General features: G+C 40.1%; 1 long non-coding RNA gene across 1 annotated transcript; it reads right to left on the bottom strand.

Annotated features, from left to right (window-relative positions):
• Window positions 1-5295: 5295 nt before the first annotated feature.
• Window positions 5296-19086, bottom strand: LOC132805726 (uncharacterized). Its single transcript, XR_009640949.1, has 3 exons — window positions 19058-19086; window positions 6777-6925; window positions 5296-5342 (listed from the first exon to the last, which is right to left on the bottom strand). It is a non-coding gene; the product is annotated as an uncharacterized LOC132805726 (long non-coding RNA).
• Between the last annotated feature and the right edge of the window lie 494 nt (window positions 19087-19580).

Below are 19580 nucleotides of genomic sequence, written 5' to 3'. Positions count from 1 at the left end.
AAGTAAGGGAGGAAATTGCGAAATCCCTTCTAGAAATATTAGCATCATCTATAACTATTAGTCAGGTGCCTGACGACTTGAGGGTGGCTAGTGTTGTGCCTTTGTTTAAGAAAGGTTGTAAGGAGAAAGCAGAGAAGTATAGACCTGTGCGTCTGACTTCAGTTGTGTGTAAATTATTGGAGGTGATTGTAAAACATAGACTTTATGGATATTTAAAGAGGCAAAAATTCTTTAAGGATAGTCAGCATGGCTTTGTGTGAGGAAAAGCATGTCTCACAAACTTGATTGAGTTTTTTGAGTAAGTTACCAAAAAGATTGATGATGGCGGTGCAGTAAACATTATTTACTTGGACTTTAGTAAAGCCTTTGACAAAGTTCCACATGGGAGACTAATTGGTAGTTCACATGGGATTCAGGGTGAGCTTGCCAGTTGGATACATTATTGGCTTAACAGCAGGAGACAGAGTAATAGTGGAGGGTTGCTTTCCAGACTGAGGCCTGTGACCAGCAGTGTTCCACAGGGATCAGTTCTGGGTCTTCTATTGTTTGTCTTTTACATAATGATTTGGAAGAGAACATAGAAGGCATGGTTAGTAAGTTTGCAGATGATACCAAAATTGGCGGCACAGTAGACAGTGAAAAGGGTTTTCTAAGATTACAAAAGGATCTTGATCAAATGGATCAATGGACTGAAAAATGACAGATGGAGTTCAATCTGGGTAGATACGAGATATTGCATTTTGGTACAACAAACAAGGGTAGGGCTTATACAATTAATGATAAGGTTTTGGCTAGTGCTGTAGAACAGAGGGACCTCGGGATTCAGGTGTATAATTATTTGGTGTTTCTGTCACATATGGATAGGGTGGTTAAAAAGGTGCTTGGCATGCTTGCCTTCATTGCTCGATCCTTTGAGGTGTTGGGAAGTCATGTTGAGGTTGCCCAGGACATTGGTGAGACCTCTTCTGGAATACTGTGTCCAGTTCTGGTCACCCAGTTATAGGAAGGATATTATCAATCTTGAGAGGGTTCAGAAGAGATTTACCAGGATGTTGCTGGGTATGGAAGGTTTGAGTTATAAAGAAAGGCTGATAGGCTGGGACTTTTTTTATTGGAGCATAGGAGGTTGAGAGGCAATCTGATAGAAGTTTATAAAATAATGAGAGGTATAAATAGAGTTATTGATAGTTTTCTTTTCCCTTGGATTGGGGACTAGGAGGTACATTTTTAAGGTGAGAGGAGAGAAATTTTAAAAAGACATGAGGGGCAAATGCTTTACACAGAGGGTGGTTTGTGTGTGAAATGAACATCCTGAAAAAGTGTTGGATGGGGTTCAATCTCAGCATTTAAAAGACATTTGTATACATGCATGAATAGGACAGATTTGGAGGGATATGGACAAGAAGCAGGCAAGTGGGACTAGTTTAGTTTGGAATTATATTTGGCATGGACTGTTTGGACCAAAGGGTCTGTTTCCATGCTGTAAAACTCTGTAATTAAAGCAGAGAGATAATTATAAATAATCTATGAAATGCTATCAAAACAGGGCAATTAGGAAGATTTTACAAACACAGAATAGAATCTTGGGGTTACCTGTAGCGTGACATGAACCAAAGATCATGATTGAGACCTTCCTCATGAGTGAGGAACATAGCTATCAGACTCTGATACCAACTCATGTTATTCCAGCCAATTGGTTTGTCTCTCACACCATCTTACATTTGATTATTTGTACTTTTCTCTCTGCCTTAATTTATCAGTTCATAGGTCATCCCTTCACTTGTTATTCAGCCTACTCACACTATTTGTACTTATCTGTTGACTGTCTTAATTATCTGGAACTATCTTGCCATCGTCTCTTCACCTATGTATTCTATCCCTGTGCACCTCTTTCCAATTCACTTGATGAAAGAGCAGCACTCCAAGAGCTTCTGATTTAAATCAACTTGTTGGACTGTAATGTGGTGTTGTGTACCACAACCTTGATCGCTCACAAGTTCCTACCTCATTCCTCATTCAACATAGCTGGTTGCTGGGAGACAAAGACTGCTCTCTGTAATTATGGTTCATGACTCCTGAACTAAACCTATTGACTGAGATTGAGCACGGCTACAATGCAGCTTCTCTTGAACCAGAGTCATCATAGAACAGACAATGGGACTCCTTCAGGTTCCAATGCTTGAATTAAGCTGGAGGCATCTTACAGTACAGTTCGGATAATCCTTACATGCTTTGCTTTCTATAATCAGAGCAGGCAAAAATGGGGTTTAATGGACACTAAAGAGCTGTGACACAAGTTGCAATTTTCTGAGGAAGAAGAAGAAGAGGACATTGATCAGGAGAAACATCACGTTCAGTAAGATGTAGTGTTGGGTGTACCAAGCCAGCCAGGATTTCATTGATAGCTGCTTCTGTGAGATCCAAATTGGGTGAAGACATCATTCAGTGATGTTGACTTTTGTTGTTGTTGTTGTAAAAGCAAACAGTCCCTGCTTAGTAAGAAAAGCAAATGCAGCTTCTGTGTTCTTTGTTTGCTTTTTGTATTGTACAATACAAGTATTTTTACCAACTAGTTGAAGGTTTTTTAATAACTGCTGCCCCAACATTCAAGAACAACAGTATTATATATTATGATGTACATTTAGGAACAATTAGTACTCGTTCAGACAGGGTTATATAGAAAGATAGAAGATAGGAGCAGCAGTAGGCCATTCAACCCCTCAAGCCTGTTCTGCTATTTGAAATGATCAAGACTGATTATCAAGTTCAATAGCCTAATCCCGCTCTTTCCCCCAGATCCCTTGATCCCTTTATCCACACAAGCTACATCTACCCCCGTGTTGTGGTTCTGTTCGCCGAGCTGGGAATTTGTATTGCAGATGTTTTGTCCCCTGTCTAGGTGACATCCTCAGTGCTTGGGAGCCTCCTGTGAAGCGCTTTCTGTGATGTTTCCTCAGGCTTTTATAGTGGTTTGTCTCTGCAGCTTCCGGTTGTCAGTTCCAGCTGTCCGCTGCAGTGGCCGGTATATTGGGTCCAGGTCGGTGTGCTTGGGTCCAGGTCGATGTGCTTGGGTCCACATTGACCTGGACCCAATATACCGGCCACTGCAACGGACAGCTGGAACTGACAACCTGAAGCGGCAGATACAAATCACTATAAGTGCCGGAGGAAACATCACAGAAGTGCTTCACAGGAGGCTCCCAAGCACTGAGGATGTCACCTAGACAGTGGACGAAACGTCTGCAACACAAATTCCCAGCTCGGTGAACAGAACCACAACAACGAGCACCCGAGCTACAAATCTTCTCACAAACTTTGATTAAGTACCCCCTTGTTGAAAACATAATGGTGTGTGCTCAATCACTCTCTGTGGTAGCCGGTTCCATAGGCTCACCACTGTCTAGCTGAAGAAGATTCTTCTCATCTCAGTCCTAAGGTATATCCCTTACCCTTAAGCTATGACCCTGGTTCTGAATTCCCCCACTATTGACAATATCTTTCCTGCATCTAGCCTGTGCCATTCTGTTAAGATTTTATAGTTTTCTTTGCAATCTCCTGTTATTCTTATAAACTCCGGTGAATCTTAGAAACTCCAATCCTAAATGACTCATTTCCTCCTCATATGTGAGTCCTCTAATGCCAGGCTTCAGATTAGATTAGATTATTTCCAGTGTGGAAACAGGCCACACCGACCCACTACCCACCCAAACTCATTCCCCTACATTTACCCTTTCACCTAACACTACGGGCAATTTAGCATGGCCAATTCACCTAACCTGCACATTTTTGGATTGTGGGAGGAAACTGGAGCACCCGGAGGAAACCCACGCAGACACAGGGAGAATGTGCAAACTCCACACAGAGTCACCTGAGACGGGAATTGAACCCAGGTCTCTGGCGCTATGAGGCAGCAGTGCCAACCACTGTGCCACCGTGCTGCTTCATTTCAGTAAACCTTAATTACATTCCCCTCAATAAAAATAACATTCTGTGATGCTCAGGGAAGTTAGTTTCTGAGGTTTCATTCATAATCAGATATCTGAGAGCTGCATATTGAGTTCTGCTGTGGCCATTATCAGTTTCTGATACATCTTGATGCAGAATCTTCTCTCTCTCACACACCCATTATCATTTAGCATTTACAAATTCACAAACACTACTAAATGAGCATGCAATGCTAGGGTAGACTTCAATCCAACATCAAACATTACAGAATCTGTCCTTAAAACCTCTGTTCCCACCAGAACAGAGTGCTTTGAAGCTGTTAGGATGTTAATAGAGAATTTGATATCACCCATTCTTAAAGGAGTGCATTCCCTTGTCAGACACATGGGTTGTAAATGTTTATTCTAGCTGAGAAGTGAGAAGTCAAAAAAGTTGATATAACCATGCATGCAGAGTGTTCATAAGTGTGGAACATGAGTGAAAGCAACAACCCTTTACAAAATTTACACATTAACTTTGCAATTAATAATCTCCTCACCAAAGTATTAAGTCTTGGCAGCATTCATGATTGCAAGGCTTGAAGGATTACCACAGGAGAAGATTGTGTGAGATAAGTCACCTACCCCACACAGAGAGAAACTCTTCATAAAACTCCACCAAGTTGACACTCAGACAAAATATGGAAAGATTCAATACAAGAGCTGAGACGGGACACTGTTTTCATAACTTTATAAAAATTCCTAAAGTAAGGCAAGCTTGCCTATAACTTAGAAACAGAATGTGGAAGAAACTAGAAACTTCAGACCTGTCCGTTAACATCAGTTGTAAGGAGGTTATTAAAATCTGTCATCAGAGTCAGTATGTCTGAGCATTTGGGCAAGTTTTCACTGATCAAAGAGTGGAAGATTTTTGAAGTATAGATCATGTCTGATTAATCGAGCTGAGTCTTTTGAGCAGCCATTAACATTACTGTTCAGGAAGTGCATATGGACTTTGTCCATGTACCTTCGAGATGAATCCGCATAAGATTATTAGCGAAAGTTAAAAAAGCATCGAACTGAAGCTTATGACACGAACAAAACAATTGCAGATAAAATTCAGCATGGGGATATATGAGTTCATGCACTATGAAACCATGAAAGCCAAAGCAGAATAGTTTATGAGTGGCAAAAAGATAGAAGCTGTGGAGGAAAGGATTGTTTATTTATGTACAAATTGCTTAAAGACAGTAAACAGATAAACATTCTGTCAAAACGATTAATAGAAATTTGACATTTATCTCAAATGGGCTGGAACAATAAGTGACAAACTTACACTTCAGATGTAGTCTAGTCAAAGACTATTTGGATTTCTGTGTTCCATATTTCTGTGTTCCACCTCAGGAATGATATATTTGCCTTTGAGAAAGAATGAAGATACATCAGAATGATAGCAGGGACTAAGGGCTTATCAGAAGGATAGGTTGTTAAAATAGTAAAAAAAAATCAAGACACATTGATTAAAAATGAATGGGTGAAGCTGAGGTATAGATCAGCGGTTATCTGACTGAACACATTCAAAAGACTGAATGATATACTGTAGCTATGAAAGATGTGTAAAATCAATCAAGGTTTTTTTTAACTTTGCTTTCAGGTGGTGTGCTTCTCTAAGTCTAAGGAAAATTGTAACCTGGAAATCACTGAATTCCAATTCAATTGACAAGACTTTCCGAAAGCATCATCCTAATGATTTACTTATTTTGCTTTGGTTAAGCGAACAGCCTTACGACCCTAACCCTAACCCTAACCCTGGCCCAAGAGTTAAAATCATAGCTGATTGGTATGCAGGGGGAAAAAATGGTGCCACTTTGATTCCCGTTTTCTCATTCTGTTTAATATGGATGTGCATAATGCTGGAATTCATTCGATCTAATATGGATGTGCATAACGCTGGAATTCATTCTGTTTAATATGGATGTGCATAACGCAGGAATTCATTCTATTTAACATGGATGTGCATAACACTGGAATTCATTCTGTTTAATATGGATGTGCATAACGCTGGAATTCATTCTATTTAATATGGATGTGCATAACACTGGAATTCATTCTGATTAATACAGATGTGCATAACGCTGGAATTCATTCTATTTAATGTGGATGTGCATATCGCTGGAATTCATTCTGTTTAATACGGATGTGCATAACGCAGTAATACATTCTTTTTAATATGGATGTGCATAACGCTGGAATTCATTCTACTTAATATGGATGTGCATATGGATGTCACACTGGAATTCATTCTTGCAAACGTATGCGTCTCATTTATCAAACCTATTAATCTTCACATCATTCCCTGCTATATTTAATCTTTGAGGGTACTTCAGTCAAAGGGTCAATGTATTGACTCATCTTATCATCATGTGCAGTACATTGTTTCTGTTGCTCATGTCCTTAACATCATTTTGTCTCCCTCTAATGGAAAAGTCAACTAGTGCCAACTGAGAAACAGGAGCAACGTTGACAACATTACAAAGAAGAAAAATGGCACATCACAGACAAACAGATAAACAAGAATATAAACTGAACTTTCCTGACAAAGAGTCTTGATGAACTGCCTTATAGGAAAAGCATTGCAAATTGACTGATCTATCAAAAACACCATGCAGTTCTCTAGAATGTAACTGTAACAAAATATTGAGAGCGATAGTCACTGGTTTTGTTAAAGGGAGTGCTGCCTGTTTTTCAAACATTGGTTATAGATCTGGGTACAGCAACAAACTGTAGCTAATATACAGTTCCATGAAATGGAACTTCTGGGAACAGGTAAGAGAAACCTGGGCCTATACATACCACTAGAAGAATCGTACCAAAATGGTCTGGCTTTCTTCAGTTGTTGCTGAATTGCAGCCAGTTTCCTTTGCAGTCACCAGTTGATTCAGTTCGTTCAGTACCGTGATCATATGAATGAAGATTTCAGTTCCGAAGCTGATTGTCCAACCCTGTTTTGAAATAGAATCCAATGCAGAAAGTGAGTATAAAAGTGATTTTCTGTTCTGTTTACTCCATCTTCCAGTACCTGCAGTGCCAAAGTATAGTCAGAAGTCTCCACACATATTCTTAGTTCAACAATGTACTTTAAACCAAATGTGTCTGAACAGATGAATGGATCTTAGGGAAAAAATCGTCAGAAACTTTGGGAATGGTAGTAGTAAATAATGCTGGAAATCAGAATCAAAAGCAGAAATTATTAGAAAAGCTTAACAGGTCTGGCAGCATCTGAGAGAAATCAGAGTTAATGTTTCAGGTCAAGTGATCCTTTCTCAGAACTGATGGCAGCTAGGAAAATGTTGGTTTATATGCAGATTGGGAGGAGGGGGTAAGGAATAAATGATAAGTCGAGATAGAGTCCAAAAAGAGAGAACAGTTGGACAGACAAAGGAGTGAACAACAGTCTAACTAGGAAGGTGAGTAGCTACAATTATTTTTGTGAGGTGTAATGGGAATCACACCTAGCCTTAGTTAACAGATATAGTAAAGAAAAGAAAATTGAAAGAGAATAGAAGTAGCCCTTTGCTTATCTGTTACTTTTCATGCCAGTAATGGGGATTGTCAGTGAATAACAATGGGCTGTATGTAAAGCCTGATGTGTTGGGGGGGTGGGCGGCGATGGGGTGTTAGAGTAAGGACATGGGAGAGCTCAAGCCCAAAAGTTGCTGACCTCAATATTGAGTCCAGAAGGCTGTAGAGATCCTAAGCAGAAAATGATGTACTGTTCTTCTAGTTTGCACTGAGCTTCGCTGGAACACTGCAACAAGCCTGAGACAGAGATGTTGGCCAGGAAAAGTGTGGTCCATGGAAGTGGCAGGCAACTGGAAGCTCAGTCTCTTTTGCAGAATGATAAATAGTAACTTCCTTGTACATATTAATTTTGTTCTGTAAATAAGCCATATTCTCAAATTTATCAAAAAAATAAGAAAAAAGAAGGGCTGCATGGTTAGCATTGCTGCCTCACAGCACCAGGGACCCAGGCTCGATTCCAGCCTTGGGTGACTATTTATGAGGAGTTTGCACATTATCCCTGTGTCTGCATGGGTTTCCTCTGGGTGCTCCAGTTTCCTCCCACAGTCCAAAGATGTGCAGATCAGGTGAATTGACCATGCTAAAGTGTCCATTGTGTTAGGTACGTTAGTCAGAGGGAAATGGGTCTGGGTGGGTTACTCTTCGGAAGGTCGGTGTGAACTTGTTGCGCCGAAGGGCCTGTTTCCACACTGTAGGGAATCTAAAATCAAATCTAATCTAATCTAACTCTTTTTTGCCTGGTTACCCATTATGGTAGGTGCACAACCTCTTCATTGAGTCATGAAGTCTTGGAATCTCTCAAATAAGCTTGAGTTGACCAATCTCAATTGAGCTAAAGTGAGAAACTATAATTAGCCTCAGCATGACTGGAATAAAAAGAAGAAACATCAACTAGTACTTTAATGTTTGATTTCTGGAACGTCTGCTCAGAAGTGGTTGGTGTGCAAATGTGGATAGCCACAAGATCAGCCCAAGGTCTGATTCCCCATTTCCTATCTGGCAGCACAAGAAAAACAATTATTTTGGTGAGGTGTAATGGGAATCACACCTAGCCTTAGTTAACAGATAAAGTAAAGAAAAGAAAATTGAAAAAGAATAGAAATGGCCCTTTGCTTATCTGTTACTTTTCATGCCAGTAATAAATACTTCAAGGAAATCAATGCAACATGATTTATTTGCTGACAGAGAAATGGGATAGAAAATCAAAGCTTCAGAAACTATCAAATTCTCCCCTAATTTCAACAAAGTAATCTAACCTAAGAAAACATAAACTTTCCAGCATGCCATTAGGTTCATATGTACAGACAGTAACAAAACCATAGTGAATGTCTATTTTAAGGTTGCAACAAACAAAGAATACAGCCTACTTTTTTTACCTTGAAAATGCAGTAAGTCATGATATATATTAAATAATGTGCATACTTCCACTCTTAGTTTGAAATCAGAGATCATTCCTGTGCTGATTGCTATTGTTCACCACATTGAGGTTTGGTCAATACTTACTCTCAAAATGTCAGATGGCAAACTTGGCTAATTACACATATTTTAATCTCTGTGATATGAACTAACTTAGTTTAATGAATTAAAGATTGAATTACTAAATAGCTAAATAAGTACAAAGTAGTTAATCCTGAACTAACGCAAATTTCAAAGAGCAAAATTGTACTTCATTAACCCTGAAGATTCTTTGAGGACTTGGCTGATATCATGGATGGAGAAATACAACTCATGGACAAGGACTTTAAAAAACTTTTGGCAGGACATTATGCAAGAAAGATAGGGGAAGGACTATGAACAGACTATGAAATTAGGACAAAGTTAGAATTTTTGATTAAAAATTAATAAAAATGGAGGATACTGAGAGTAAGAGTTTGAATAGTTTGTCAATGGTTGAAAGTGAGCAGTGATTTTTTCAGTTCATTAATACATCAATATTTCAATAAAGGGCTATATTTTCTAACTTTTGTTTCCTTTGTCTTTCTAAGTAACTCACTGTGTTCCCATCCCACTGCCAAACTAATTTAAAACTTCCCAACAATGCAGGTGAAAAAAGGGATATTTCTTCCAATCCTGTTCAGATGTGCATTGTTTGGCTTGTACAGGCTCCAACACCCCTAGAACTAGTTCCAAAGCCACAGAAATCTGGTGCATTTTTGCACACCTTTTCAGACACATGTTCAATCATTCAGTTCTTCTACGTTGGCACTTACTAGCATGCAAAACTGGGAGCAATCCTGACACGAACACTAACACAGTTCTATCTTTAAATCTCCTACTTCATCCCTGAAATCAGCTTTTTTGGACCAAATCCCCACTTCTATTTAATCATTGGTACCAATGTAGATGATGACAGCCAGTTGATCTCCCTCCCGCATAAGAACGCCCTGCAACTGCTCCAGAACATCCTTTATCCTGGCAACAGAAAAGCAGTATATAATCTGAAAATGTCGTACAAGTGAATTCTTCGAGAAAAAAACATATCTGATCCCCTGACTATGGAGTCGCCTATTACCATGGCTCATCTATTCTTCTTCCATCCCCACAACACTGTCCAGCTGAGCCAGGCTAGGTTCTGACTAGATACTTGTAGCAACCATTGCCCTCACCCGTATCCAAAATGAAATACCATTTAGCAAGCAAGATAGTCTCAGGAGACTTCCGCAATACCTGGCTGGTGGTCAACTATTCCCCTTCTGCCTGTACACTTCTAACTACAGGGGAAACTCTATTATCCGAACGTGATGGGCGGGCACTATTTCGTTCAGATAATCGATTATTATCCACCTCCAACCCCACCCTCCCCACCCCCATCACCATCCTACACCATCCGGCCCCCCCACCCCCAACCCCGTGCAACACCTGCCCCCGCCCCCAACCCCTTGCAACACCTCCCCCGCCCACAGCCCCGTCCAACATTGCCTCTCTGACCCCCTGTCCAGGGCAAGTGGACTGGACACCAACAACAAGACTGCTGCAGTAGCCTTTTTGGGGTAAGTCTCCAAATAGCATGAGCGCATACACACACATACACACACAACTTTTTACTGCAACTTTTTGACAGGTTCCACCTTTGCCCTGTATTGGAGAGATTATCTGGGGAAGTGGGGGGTGTTTTAGGATACACCCCTGTGTAGAACTCCAGGGAAAGTGTGGGGAGAGAGACAGGGTGGGCAGTCAGTCATTTGGAGACGGTGTCTGTTTAATCACTGTAAACAAAAGACACAATCATTGTTGAAAATGTCTTTCATATAATGTTTCAATCAGGACCTCGAGCTTTCCTTCGGATAATCCGACTTTTGGATAATTGGTATTCAGATAATCCAGGTTCCTCTGTATAGTGCAACTTCCTCCAGAATGTACTATCTATGTTCTCCATCTCGCGGACACATAACAGTGGTTCCATGAAGGTGGTCTACAAGGTATGAGGGGCCATTGGAGTTGGGTGGAGGAGCATAGACTCACATGGAGTCCAATAGTTCCTATTATAGGTGATTGGAGAGAGACCAATTGTCATAGAGCATAATCAGTAGGAATTGGTGATGAGTGATGGGATAAATGTTGGTGTGGGGGGACACACAGTTAAGATCTTCCGAACTTAATTTACAAATGACTCCTTCAAGACTATCATCCAGATTGTGTTACAGTACCTTGGAAAGGCAATGAATGACAATTGCTCAAAAAGCTGACCAGATCCCACAAAGATTGCAGGTGTGGGGCTTGAATGGTCCAGGAGCTGCCTATCCCAGTGGAATAGCCAGATCAAGACTGCAAGATGTAGGCATATATCCTGCATCATCTCACACCCTTTTCCCACTCTGATGTAAATCACGGCTTCCTGTAATGGGCCAAAGAATCACAGAAACTTGTTTCTCTCGCAATGTTTAATCAGCACAGTCTCATCTACCCCAATAAAATCCAGCCCATTATCCCTCAATACCAATATCCAGTAGGAAGCATGGGTAGTAGTTAGAAGTAATATTTTCAACCACAATGAACTCCAATAGTACACCTTTTGACAACATAAATCTACTCTGCAATTCAATAAGATCATGGATGATTTGCTTATGTTTTGAATTCCATATTCTCGTCCATAGCTGATAATCTTTGCTTTCTTCACCTAACAAAAAATATCTACCTCTGCCTTGAAAATAGTCAATTACACAATGGCCACCACCTTCCAAGTCAGAAAATTCCAAAGTCAAACAACCTTATGACATAAAAACATTCTCGTCAGCTACATTCTACCATTCTTCCAACATTTATCTTGTCATGACATTTCAAGATCATTCATACTTCTCTGTTCTAGACTCCAGTGGAAGCCAACCCAATCTGTCCTCTTAAGACAGTTTGCTCATTCTAGCTAGCAATTGAGTAAGCCTTCTCTGAACCGCCTCCAATACATTTACAGCCTTCCTTAAATAAGACAACAAAACTGTAGAAAGTATTACATGTTGACAGATGGCTGTCATCTACTTGTTTTTATTCATTCATGGGATGTGGCCATTGTTGGCTGGAGCAGCATTTATTTCTCATGCTTAGTTGCCCTCAGAAAGGTGGTAGCAAGCTGCCTTCTTCAACAGTTGCTGCAAGTGGATCAGCACAACAGCACTAAGGAGGGAGATCCAGGAATTTGACCCAGCAACACTGAAGGAATTGTGATATATTTCCAAGGAGAAAGTGAGTTCTGCAGATGCTGGAGATTCGAGCTGAAAATGTGTTGCTGGAAAAGCACAGCAGGTCAGGCAGCATCCAAGGAACAGGAAATTTGATGTATCGGGCATAAGCCCTTCAACAGGAAATTCGACGTTTTGGGCTTATGCCCGAAACGTCGAATTTCCTATTCCTTGGATGCTGCCTGACTTGCTGTGCTTTTCCAGCAACACATTTTCAGCTCTGATATATTTCCAAGTCAGGATGTCGAGTGGCTTGGAGGAGAACTTGCAGGTGATGGTATGCACATGTATCTGTTGTCCGTGACATTCCAGATGGTAACAATTTTGGATTTGGAAGGCACTAGCTAAGGAACCTTGGTGATACTCTGCAGGGCATACTGCTGCAATGGTACACACTCCTGAGACTGAGTATCAGTAGTGGAGGAAGAGGATGCTTGTGAATGTGGTGCCAATCAAGTGGGCTACTTTGTCTTGGATGGTGTCAAGCTTCTTGAATTTTACTGGAACTCCACTCATCCAGGTACGTGGGCTATATTACATCACATTCCTGACTTTTGCTTTGTGGATGAGGTTTTTGCGAGTCAGGAGGTGAGTTACTTGCTACAAGATTCTAAACTTCTGACCTGCTCTCATAGCCACAGTAATTATATCACTGATGCAGTTAAACCTCTAGTTACAGTAATGTCCAAGAACTTGATGATAGGACATTAAGTGATGGTATGGTCAAGAGGTGATGGTTAGATTCTATTTTATGAGAGATGGTCATTAACTGGCACTTGTGTGGTACAATTGTCACTCGCCACTTGCAACCCTAACACATTTCCCTGAGGAGCTCCTGCAGAGATGTCATGGACCTGAAATGACAGACTTCCAATAACCACAAGCATCTTTCTTTGGTCAGGTATGATTCCAACCAGTGAAGAGTTTTCTCCCAATTCCCATTGATTCTAATTTTGCGAGGGCTCCTTGATACTACACAGAGTTAAATACAGTCTTGATGTCAAGGGCAACTATTTTAATCTTGTGACTAGAATTCAGGTCTTTTATCCATATTTGAACCAAGGATGTAATGCATACTGTCCCCACTGTGCCGACAGAAAATAGGTAAGCAAAAGATCAAATTACACCACAGTAGTGCGATCCCAATTGGTTTGCTCTCTTGAGTCATTAGCACCTTCTTTGACTGAATCATGTGAGCCAAATGGATGATGCATGTATCCCCAAAGACATGCTCCATGTTGAGTTCCCAGTCAATATGAGACCAACAAGTCTGTGGTACCAAAACCTCTGTAACTGAGACCTCAAGTTGACTCACATCAGAGTCAGTGTCTGCAAAGTCCCTGCTGCTGATTGGAAATGTAAGAGATGAGTGGTCAGGTTTGGGATGGAGGAGACAGAGGAGAAAAAAAATGACCAGCTGGCAGAAAACAGACCCCACTGTAAGGAAAATTATCAGTCAACCAATGCTACTCATCTGTGCCAGCTGTAGGTGTGTCTGCCCACTTATGAATTGTCCTCTCGGATCTTCATAGATTTCAACCAGAAGTGCTGTACATCCCTGGTACAATCATCATTTGCTGAGAGGGATAGATAACAACATGTTGACACAGAGGTCATAAATGATTCCGAATGAAATCTGCATTATTGTGCTCAGAGCCACAGTGAAAGGTCTTTGCTTTCATCAGTTCTCTCCCTGAAAACAAGTCGGGCCTATGGCACCATGATCTCTACAGTGTGTAGGTCATGAGGAAGGTCCTAAATTCACCCGAACCAGAACAAGGATTGAACCCCATCCTGTTGGAACCATTTTGATCTCACCAATTGACTCAGTCAATTGAGCCAATCCATCCCTAGTAGTTGCTGTGGTACCTAAATTTTCATATCCATATTGCATCCTGAAACAGTGGTGGTTGAGCAGGAATCCTTTTACTTATTGCCATTAGTACATGTTAAAAAATTTGCAGGTTGGTCTTCAATCTGTTTAGATGCACTATGAATGTGCTTTCCATGATCATCAAGTGCAAGGGCTAGATATAATATGCCCTCTTGCTGGATCCTTGCTTTCGAGGGAGTGAAGACAAATAAAAGATGGTGAGTGCCTCGCCCATCACCCTTCCACCCATCCTCAAATTCACTCACCCACATACAATGGATGGTGGGTGGGCATTGAAATCACCATCATACGTAAAGAAATAATCAAAGGTGCATTGAACCCACCACAGAATAGCTGTGGTGCAGACTTGTTTTGTGTGTTCTTGTTTGTCAAGCTTGTTTTTCACTGTTACCTTTACATCTGGTACTGGGAAAGACATCCCTCGCCCCATAAATTTCTGACCCCAAGTGGCACTTGAACTTAGGGCTCAGAGACAGGGACACTACCATTATGTAATAAGACCTCCCACAGTTAATGTTATACAATAAAATCAAGATTGGGTGAAAATTGAGTCACTTTAATGGTACATTCCATACAAACTTATATTGGCTTTAAAGTTGAATCTTAAATATTATACATCAACACAGTGCAGAACAAAGAGATGACTGCAAAGAGCAAAGCACCAAAACCAGTGTCAGGTTCAGGACACATCACAGTGTGTCAACTTCTATTTCGAACAACACCAAAAACTAAAATGCCATCATGCATTGTAAATGTTACCTTACCATTTTTTCCTTATTTCTTCCAAAAAGAAAATCAATTCTGAGTTTTAATAACATCTGTGCTGAGCAGCCACAGCAAGCTGATCCCAGTACACAGTGTACTGTATTGTCATATTAAATATTAATCAGATACATTAGCACTTGACATATTTAACAATGCATTGTCCCCTTGGCTACACTTACTTGATTTCAGAATTTTGTTATCACTTGTTAGCAACAATGTATAAGTTGGGCAAGAAATCTCCGTGGTAAAGCTGTAAGATGTTAGTGAAATGATTTTGAACTTACAGTAACCCAGTGTGGATGAGACTTGATGATATACCTGTTATGAGGAAAAGGAGATGCTTTCTTGCCAAAAATGCTCTTTTATTCACATTGGGCAGCACGGTGGCACAGTGGTTAGCTCTGCTGCCTCACAGCACCAGAGACCCAGGTTCAATTCCCGCCTCAGGCGACTCTCTGTGTGGAGTTTTCACATTCTTCCCGTGTCTGCGTGGGTTTCCTCTGGGTGCTCCAGTTTCCTCCCGCAATCCAAAAATATGCAAGTTAGGTGAATTGGCCATGCTAAATTGCCCATAGTGTTAGGTGTAGGGGAATGGGTCTGGCTGGGTGCGCTTCGGTGGGTCAGTGTGGACTTGTTGGGCCGAAGGGCCTGTTGCCACACTGTAAGTAATCTAATATGAATGATGAGACATAATTACTACCTTTCCAGGTACCACAGAATTCAATGTGAGTCAAAATCCAATGAGGACAATGCAGGTGTTACAACAATGGAATAAAAACAAAGTACTAGAGAAACTCAGCAGGTCAGGCAACATCTCTGAAGAGAGACAGAGTTAACATTTCAAATCCAGTGCCTTCTTTAGAACAATGCATCTAACATCCACAGGTCTTGTCAGATGTGCTGAGTTTCTCCAGCATTTTTTGTTTTGAGTTCAGATCTCCACCTTCCACTGTATTTTGGTTTTGTTACAACAAAGGAAATGAGCCTGACCTTTCAGTTTTCAAAATACTTAAAATCATGAAGTAAATGAAGGACGAAATAATGACAGTTTTAATCTGAGAATGTTAATGATTTCAAAAATGTATATTTTCCTTGATTCACTTATACATGTCAAAAATGTGGTTATCAATCGGATTTTGACCATGCAGCAGTCTGAGAAAATTCAAGCAAATGAAAATCAGAAACAGGAATGTTTGTTTCTTGTTTAATCCTCATTAAAATTTTGGATGTGCGGGTCAGGTGAATTGGCCAAGCTAAATTGCCCGTAGTGTTAGGTAAGGGGTAAATGTAGGGGTATGGGTGGGTTGCGCTTCGGCGGGTCGGTGTGGACTTGTTGGGCCGAAGGGCCTGTTTCCACACTGTAAGTCTAATCTAATCTAAAAGGTTCATTCTTTACCAGATATGAATCATGAAAAGCTTGTGTAGCATTGTTTCTGAGATGTGGAAACATATGTAAAGAACAATCTCTGCACTGGATCTGTACATTAACTCCAGCGTTAAACCTGGTATTAGTTAATAGAAAAGAGTTTTACAAGTTGTCCTTTCACACAAGAACTGAAGTAATGACAAAGCCTCACATTTTTTTGTGAATCACCAGTTTTCCCAGGGTTTTAGATCTATGCCTGATGCATGTCACTTTTCTACTCTCAGGTTTGCATATCCACAATTACATGGGACAAAAAAGTTCTCTTTCCCTAAAAGTGCACCTTGCAAATACATTGACAAAGTATTTCAATCATATGAGGTCAAGTTAGCAATGTAATCTCATGAATATGGGTATTTACCGTTACTACATTGATCGTCAGGGATACAGAAATATCAATATAATGTTTTCATGCCATTTATAATAATGCCTTTTACTTTCAACTGTTACTTAAAAGGTCATCATTGTTTCAAATAGTGTGACATAACCTTTACTATCACCTAGGTCAGGCAGAAAGCCTCCAAAATGTAACCTGCCTCATAATGTAGTTGAAAATGTGCTGCTGGTTAAAGCACAGCAGGTTAGGCAGCATCCAAGGAATAGGAAATTCGACATTTCGGGCATAAACCCTTCATGAAGGGCTTATGCCCGAAACGTCGAATTTCCTATTCCTTGGATGCTGCCTAACCTGCTGTGCTTTAACCAGCAACACATTTTCAACTGTGATCTCCAGCATCTGCAGACCTTACTTTCTGCCTCATAATGTAGCCCATTGTCAACACTATATTGCAGTGCTAGCATAGATTGAACTTCTAGAACTCTGAACCATCCAGCTCAGATACAACTGCATGACCAATTTCACAAACTCCATGTCAATGCATTCAGCTATGTAGAATAATTGGAAATCATTTTCCTATAGCATTTATTAAAGTAGTTGCCATTTAAAATATCATTTACTGGATAAGATATCTGTGATCCAGACCCATAGGTAATTAGATGGGTAATTGACAATGAACCTTCGTATGTTGTCACTTTCTCTCAATTTTTGTTCTTATTTATATCCTCACTTATATGATGGATCTGAAATTCTTAATGGCTCCTGTGATGACCAACTTCCATTTCTGCAGAAATTACAGGTAATTTTTGAATATATTTCATGCTCATAAAGCACAGTTGGTTTCCCCTTGAATTCACAATATCCATATGCAGGACACGAACAAAAAAACCCAGCCTTTCTACAATTTGCTTTCCTTATTCCATCACATACCTTTTTCTCTCCACTGCTGTTCTTAACTAGGATTTGTGATTTTAAATGCAAATTCTTGTAGTGGAAAAATAACTAACTATCAGAATAGCAGAACGTTGTACTGGGCCTCACCATCTGTATTTCAGTGCACCTCCAAGAGACACGTTCATTACATTCTGCATCATGGTCTGAGGGTATTCCACCTTATCTGTTGATCATTTGAAGCATGACACACTACTGGACAGTTATAATCTAATGTTGATGTATAATATTTAGCTGTAGCAAATGACTACTGGATTCTTCAATACCATTATATCTGCTCCCAACATATTATGTTTTGAGGATAATCTAAGCATTGTTACATCAAGGAAAATATTCTGGAGGAAAGTGGATGCCATGATGTTCCTGATGAAGGACTTTTGCCCAAAACATTGATTCTCCTGCTCCTTGGATGCTGCCTGATCTGCTGTGCTTTTCCAGCACCACACTGTCCACTCTGATCTCCAGCATCTGCAGTCCTCACTTCCTCTATGATGAACAGTGGTGGCCATTTAAAGAATAAAGTGGAAGACCTTATCAAGATTGTTCTTTTACACTTTGGTTTGTATGAGGAATTGCAACTGGAAATTGCTGAAGATGAGTAACTACAAGAGTTATAAAATCAGAGATTTTACAGTATTATAAGGGGCCCTTTGGCCCATTATGTCTGTACCAGTCATCTCATCTTCAGCTCCAAACCATATGTAACTCTTCAATTGCTTGGTCAAATGTTTGTTTACATGATGTTTTCCATGGATGTCAGGTTGCTTGTTTTCAGTACATGGAGCTACACTTTCAAGCACTCATTTTAAAACAATTGTCTCATTTCAGCCCACAATGCTGAAAAAACTTGGAAACACAAAAATTGATTCCACCCCGGGTGACTGGCTGTGCAGTGTTTGCACATTTTCCCTGTGTCTGTGCGGGTTTCCTCCAGGTGCTCCAGTTTGCTTCCACAGTCCAAAAATGTGCGGGTTAGTTGGATTGGCTATGCTAAATTGCCCATGGTGTCCAAGGATGTGTAAAGTAGGTAGATGAGCCATGAGAAATGCAGGGTTCCAGGGATAGGTGTTTGGGTCTGGGTGAGATCCTCTTTGGTGGATCAGTGTGGACACTATGGGTCGGATGGCCCACTTCCACACTGTTAGGGTTCTGATTCTAAAAGATACAGACTTTACAGGCTTCTGTCCTTAAGGAAATGGAAAGCCTTTCCAAAATAAGTTTCATTGCAAAATATGTGGTACATAAACAACAAAACAAAACTTGCATCCGTCCGCTTTTCTTCTCTGTATACAACCCTACAGAGTTATGGAATAACTTAGAAGTTTAAGAAATGCTAATATTTTACATTCAGGAAAATGCATCTGCAATGACATTATTCTAGTCAGATGAGTAATCTGTACATGAAGTGGTTAAATCAAAAGATGTCATCTGAATAGTCTTGTCTTCCAACTTTTAAACTTTTCAGTGATGGCAAGTGGGGTATGGTTAATATAATTAGTGTTTCCTCACCTGTGTGTTGGATGTGGAGTTCAAAGTGTTGAACAAGTAACAACAATCCCAAAGTCTTTTTTTCCATGGTTGAGTAATTCTTCTGAAACAGTTTCTTCGAGAAGTACCCACAGTCTTCTCTATTCCTGATTCACAATCCTGGAACAAGACAGCACCCACTCCCAAATCACTTTGACAGGTCTAGAAAAATCCAGAGTAGTCTAGAAAAATGCAGAGTTTATTTATTAAGATTGCATTAGCTTCCCAAATGCTGCTTGGCATTCTACTGGCAATAACAGTTTTGCTTATTTCTTTACTAATTTTAATCTATTAAATGCCCAGCGTAGGTAATGAAATTATGCACAAATTTCAGGTAAAATTTACACATTTCTGGAAACCTCATGATTTTTCATTTAGTTTTAGAGAACTCCATTAAAGCCTTCATTTTTACAATCCTTAACAACATTTTTTTCTTGCCTAAAAACACGGCTCAAATAATTCACTCTTGCTTTCATGAGGTCACTTCTGGTTAAAGGTATCACTA

The sequence above is a fragment of the Hemiscyllium ocellatum genome, chromosome 3, assembly GCF_020745735.1.
Source record: "Hemiscyllium ocellatum isolate sHemOce1 chromosome 3, sHemOce1.pat.X.cur, whole genome shotgun sequence".
Lineage (NCBI taxonomy): Eukaryota > Metazoa > Chordata > Chondrichthyes > Orectolobiformes > Hemiscylliidae > Hemiscyllium > Hemiscyllium ocellatum.
Note: the sequence above shows the minus strand (reverse complement) of the source record. Positions and strands in the feature narration are given on the sequence as shown.